Below are 6,506 nucleotides of genomic sequence, written 5' to 3' on the forward strand. Positions count from 1 at the left end.
ATTGCTATGGTGAGTGCTGTGAATTGTGTAAGACTGTTGAATCACAGACCTGTACCTCTGAAACAAATAATACATTATATGTTAAAAAAAAAAAAGAAGATAGTAGGAAGGGAAAAATGAAGGGGGGAAATCAGAGGGGGAGATGAACCATGAGAGACTATGGACTCTGAGAAAGAAACTGAGGCTTCTAGAGGGGTGGGGGGTGGGGGGATGGGTTAGCCTGGTGATGGGTATTAAAGAAGGAACGTACTGAATGGAGCACTGGGTGTTATATGCAAACAATGAATCATGGAACACTACATCAAAAAAATTAATTGATTAACTAATTAATTTTAAAAAAAGATTTTATTTATTTGAAAGAGAGAGCACGAACAGAGGGGAGAGGTGGAGGGAGAGGGAGAAGCAGATGCCCCGCTGAGCAAGGAGCCCGATATGGGACCCAGGACCTGAGCCGAAGGCAGACGCCTAACCAGCTGAACTACCCAGGCGCCCCTTAACAGACATGTTCTTGAAAGAGTTGTGTAGGAGTCAATCATTTATTAAACATTCAAGAAAAAGATGCTGAAATGTAAAGAAATGTTGCAGTTAATTGTTTTGATGAAAATACTCACCAGTTAAAATTTTTTCTTTACACTTTTATTTTCCAAATGTTTCACAAATAAGCATGACTTTCACAATAGGGTAATATTATTTGTAAGTTTAAAAATTAAAAGAATAGCTCTAGTTTTTGAATTTTCTAATCTTTTTAAAGAAGCATGTGTTTTTCTTATAGTAAACTATTTTAAAAATAACCACAAACTTAAATCTTTCATAAACTTGAATCTTTAAAAATGAATTAAGGGTGAAACATGTATTAGCTGTCCCATTTATCTCTACATAGCCTTAATATTCAACATTGACACTGTCAGTCAGTACCATCCAGGTGTATGAGTGTGGCCAGTGAGGCTTGACCATCCTTTTGAGGCTGGACACAGGTCAAAACTGGTAGCCCTTTGGTTTCTGGACTCAGCCAATACTAAAGCCTGAATCCATATTGGTAGCTATCTGTAACATAGCCTTTTCACCTCTGGAAAAGTCTGACAGAGCTGGCCAAAGATGCCCTCCACTATTGTGTTGCTTGAGCCAAGCGGGTTTGTTTGCTGCTTCTGTGACTCAGTGTTACAGAATGTTACTTAAAGCGGAGTTTCTGTGCACAGCTCACTCCGCTCTGGTCCTGTTGACTACACAGCAGTTGTTCGTCTGTATTCCTCTTAGTCATCCCCTGGATGTCTTGCTCAGGTAATGGAATTGCAAAAGAGCTCTTCCTATGCAGGGAAACCAGTTATGTTCTTGCACCTTTTGCCAGTGATCTTGTCTTGTTCGTTAAGTAAGCATGACTCAAGAGTGAAGTTGATGAAACTGTTAAGAAATTAGATATGAAGTCCAAGGAAGGCAGAAGTCATACAAACATAAAGCCTCATAAAACCTTATCTTAGCAATGTAGGTCTTTAACATATTTTGAAATCATATGCCGGCTATGGTGATGTCATGCACGCTGAACCTGCCAGCTCCCCAAAAGGCAACGCGGTCCTTCCTCAGCATGTTTGCTCTTAGATTTTCGCTAGTTGGAGGACTGTTTTCAGATCTGAATTGCTTACTAATATCCTTGGCTTTTTGGAGGATTTTCCTGGCATATCTTGTCATAGCTCCTGTATATTTTATTGTTAGTCTGATCTGACTTTTCTTTTCTTTTTTCTTTTTTTAAGATTTTATTTATTTATTTGAGCAGGGAGCCCAATGCAGGGCTCGATCCCAGGGATCATGACCCTGGGATCATGACCTGAGCCGAAGGCAGACACTTAACCAACTGAGCCACCCAGGCGCCCCTGGCCTGACTTTTCAAAACAGACTGCTAATGTCTGATGATTAGACACTGAAAGTTTGATTAAATGTAGTATAATGGAAAGAATAACAAAATGGGAATTAAGAAGCCAGGATTTTTGGCTCAACTTTCCCCCCAATATTTTATTATGAAAAATTTCAAACATACAGAAAAAAACAGTTGAAAGAATTGTACAGTGACCATGTATATACTTGTTACCTATATATATATTCTACAGTTAACATTTCACTTTATTTGCTTTATCATTTACCTATCCATCTAACCATGTATCGATTGATCTTATTTTTTTATATATTTCAAAGTAAGTTGCAGACATCAGTATACCTCACCTCTAAACACTTCAACCTGCATATTAATAACTAGAGTTCAATAGCTGTTTCTGATTCTTTTTATTGGGGTAAAATTTATATACAGTGAAATAAACAAACTTAAGTGTTCTATCCAATGAGCTTTGACAAAAAGACACCCCTGTAACCCAAACTTCTAACAAGAATATAGAATATTACCTTTATCCCAGAAAGTTCCCTCAAGCCCTTTCTAGTTGATCCGAATGTCCACCCTCCCAGAAGCAACTGCTCTTCTGATTTCTTTTCAACACAGATAAATTCTGCCTGTTCTAGAACTTCATCTAAATGGACTTAGACTGTATGTGATATTTGCATAAGGCTTCTTTCATTCAGCATGATGTTTTTGAGATTCATTTATTCATTCATTCATTTATGTTGTTACATATTTGTTTCAATATACTATAGTTTCTATATTTATTCTCCTGTTGATGGATATTTAGGTTATTTCCAGTTTGGAGCCATTATGAATAAAACTGCTATGAGCATTCTGGTACAAATTTTTTTGTGTACATATGCTTTCATTCCTCTCAGATTATAAAAGAGGCATTGTTAAATGCCCGCTAAAACTTTTCCCAATGTAATGATACCATTTAACACGCCATTGACAGTATTTGAAAGCTCTAGTTGCAGGGCGCCTGGTGGCTCAGTCGGTTAAGCGTCTGCCTTCGGCTCAGGTCATGATCACAGGGTCCTGGGATCGAGCCCCGCATCGGGTTCCCTGCTCAGCGGGAAGCCTGCTTCTCCCTCTCCCGCTCCCCCCGCTTGTGTTCCCTCTCTCGCTGTGTCTCTCTCTGTCAAATAAATAAATAAAATCTTAAAAAAAAAAAAAGAAAGCTCTAGTTGCTCTAAGTCCTCATCAACATTTAGTGTTGTCAAGTTTTTTTAATTTGATAGGTGCATAGTGGTATTGGATTGTGGTTTTAATTTGCATTTCCCTAATGATTAATGATTTTGAGCGTCTTTTCCTGTGTTTCTCTTTTACATATCTTTCTTTGTGAAGTGTCCCTTCAAATATTTTGTCCATTTTTTTTTTTAAAGATTTTATTTATTTATTTGAGACAGAGAGAATGAGAAAGAGAGAGCACATGAGAGGGGGGAGGGTCAGAGGCAGAAGCAGGCTCCCTGCCAAGCAGGGAGCCCGATGCGGGACTCGATCCAGGGACTCCAGGATCATGACCTGAGCCGAAGGCAGTCGCTTAACCAACTGAGCCACCCAGGCACCCTATTTTGTCCATTTTTTAATTGGGCTGTTTGTTGTTTATTCAGTCATAGGCATTCTTTATACATTCTGAATACAAGTCCTTTGCATATATATATAAATATGTATATTTATATATGTCATATACATATAAAACTTTTTATTTTGAAGTAAGTTCAGACTTCCAAAATGTCACAAAAATGACATTGAGAATTCCTGTATACACTTTGCCATATTCCCCATGTTAACAGCCTTACCCTACTGCTTTATCAGTTATTCTCTCTGTATATATATATACACATACATGTATACATATATAAGTATAGATATAGATATACATATATAAGTACAGATAGATGGATTAAAAATAATTTCTGATATGTAAATTGTAGGCATGATGCCTTTTTACCTCTAAATTCTTCAGTGTTCATTTACTTTTTTTTTTTAAAGAACATTCTCTTATATAACAGCAGTACAATGATCAAATTTAGGAAATTGATGTTGACATAATACTATTACCTAAACTTTGACCCTACTCAAATTTTACCAATCATCCCATTAATGTCCTTTATTCTATCTGGGGTCACATATTTCATTCAGTTATGATGTGTCTTTAGTCTCCTGTAATCTGGAACAGTTCCTCAGTATTTCTTTGTCTTTTATAACCTTGACACTTTTCAAGAGTACAGGCTAGGTATTTTATAGAATTTCCCTCATTTTGGGTTTGTTTGATGTTTAGAATGAGGTTATGTATTTTTTGGCAGGAATACCACAGAAGGAAGGTTGGGTCCTTCTCAGTGCACCCATCAGGCAGTAAATGATGTCCATTTGTGCCGTTACTGGTAATGTTAATTTTGGTCATTCAGTTAGGATAAAATCTGCCATATTTCTCCACTGCGAAGTTACTATTTTCCTATTTGTAACGAGTAGGTATCTATTAGAAATATGTTTTGCATATTCTTTTCTCAGTATGTGGCTTGCTTATTCTTTTTTTAACAGTATCTTTTGATGAGTAGGAGTTTTAAATTTTGATGAAGTTGAATTTGTCAATTTTTTATAGTTGTTGCTTTTTGTGTGCTAACAAATATTTATCTACCTTCAAGTCACACAGATATCCTTTTGTGGTTTTTTTTCTAGAAGCTTTATAGTTTTTCTTTTTAAGATTTATTTATTGGGGCGCCTGGGTGGCTCAATTGGTTAAGCAGCTGCCTTCGGCTCAGGTCATGATCCCAGCGTCCTGGGATTGAGTCCCGAGTGGGGCTCCCTGCTCAGTGGGAAGACTGCTTTTCCCTCTCCCCAAACCCCGCCACTACTTGTGCTTGCTCTTCCTATCTTTTTCTCTCTCAAATAAATAAGTCTTTTTATTTACTTATTTATTTGAGAGAGAGAGAGCCTGAGGGGTAGGGAAGGGCAGAAGGAGAGGAAGAGAATCCTCAAGCAGACTCCCTGGTGAGCACTGAGCCCGACTCTGGACTCGATTCCAGGATCCTGAGATCACGATCTGAGAGAAATCAAGTCTGTTGCTTAACCAACTGAGCCACCTAGGCGCCGCTATTGTTTTGTTTTTTATATTTTGGTCTCTAATCCATCTCAAATTAGTCTTTGTGAATGGTGTAAGGTAGGGTCAGGTTCATTTTTCCCCCTATGGATATCTAGTTATTCCAGCACCATTTGTTGAAAATAATTTCCTGATTGGATTGCTTTGGCACCTTCACTGAAAATCAAATAACTGCATACATGTGGGTCTAGTTTTGAACTCTCTTATTTTCTTTCTTTGTTATATTTGATTATCCTTATGTCTAGGCCCCATTTTTAAACTAATTTTATAACTGGTCAATTCAACATAATCTCTCTGGGCCTCAGTTCCTCATTTACACAATGAATTATTGTAGCTACCTGATTTGTGAGGCCTCATATTTATAAAATCCTGTAGTTCTTGGTTCTTAGCACTGCACCATCCTATTTGTGCCAATAATTTTTTTGTATTGATTCTATAGCTTGCTGGTTTCGAAAGAAGTTTGATCAGTGTAAGGAATGTGTAAATTCCCTCTCTTTCCCATAACTCTGGTGTCTCATTTCTGCCTCATAATTTCAGAAAAATGGTTTGCATTATTTGATATTGGCTAGAACTAGTAACAGATCCTGCTGTGTCTGCTGGTTTCTCTGGTAGAAATGTCTTATAAACAGAGACACCTGCCAAAAGTTAGGACCAGCTATGACAATTGGGTAGTCTATAAACAGGATAACCACATAATTTATCTTGCAAATGAGGGCACTTTTGAGATTGAAAGGGATCATAATCATCATACAATCTTATATATTAGTAATTATATATCATATATTAATTCTATAGTTTATTATACTAATTATATTTTATTATATTGTTTATTATAATTTCTATATGACATATTTTATTATATTATTAAATTATTAATCATATTTTATTGTATATTAATTATCTATAATGTGATTATAAATAATTATAAGATTGTATGGTTATTATTATTTTGTCCCCGACGGGGGGGGACCATGCCTGGAAGGACCACAATACCTGGTCGGTGTGTGGAGTGGACAGAACAAGCTCCTTTTTAATCTCCCTTCTCCAAAAATCCATTCAATATGTTGTCCTTGGATAGCAGATATATCAGATATTAAGCTTATAAGAACAGATACCACACTTGATCTTAGCCAAAGGCCGAGAAGCCTTGAAACTGGTAATTATTAATAACTGTGCCTGGTCAACAGGTGTAAATCAGGAGTGCCCTGGAATGTATAGGAGCCCTGTCAATAAACCTCTTAGAACTCAAAGTCATTCATTCAATAGCCATTTTTCGGGGCGCCTGGGTGGCTCAGTTGGTTAAGCGGCTGCCTTCAGCTCAGGTCATGATCCCAGAGTCCTGGGATCGAGCCCCGCGTCGGGCTCCCTGCTCAGCGGGGAGCCTGCTTCTCCCTCTCCCTCTGCCTGCCTCTCTGCCTACTTGTTCTCTCTCTCTCTCTGTCAAAATAAATAAATAAATAAAATCTTTAAAAAAAAAAAATTCCATTCAATAGCCATTTTTCAAATGGTTAAGTGCCAAGC

General features: G+C 37.3%; 1 non-coding gene across 1 annotated transcript; it reads right to left on the reverse strand.

Moving 5' to 3' along the window:
- Nucleotides 1–5,944: 5,944 nt before the first annotated feature.
- On the reverse strand, nt 5,945–6,134 carry LOC145721961 (U2 spliceosomal RNA). Its single transcript, XR_014145998.1, has one exon. It is a non-coding gene; the product is annotated as a U2 spliceosomal RNA (small nuclear RNA).
- Between the last annotated feature and the right edge of the window lie 372 nt (nt 6,135–6,506).

This window comes from Leptonychotes weddellii, chromosome 5 (assembly GCF_054177405.1).
Source record: "Leptonychotes weddellii isolate Sample4059 chromosome 5, ASM5417740v2, whole genome shotgun sequence".
NCBI classification, from domain to species: domain Eukaryota; kingdom Metazoa; phylum Chordata; class Mammalia; order Carnivora; family Phocidae; genus Leptonychotes; species Leptonychotes weddellii.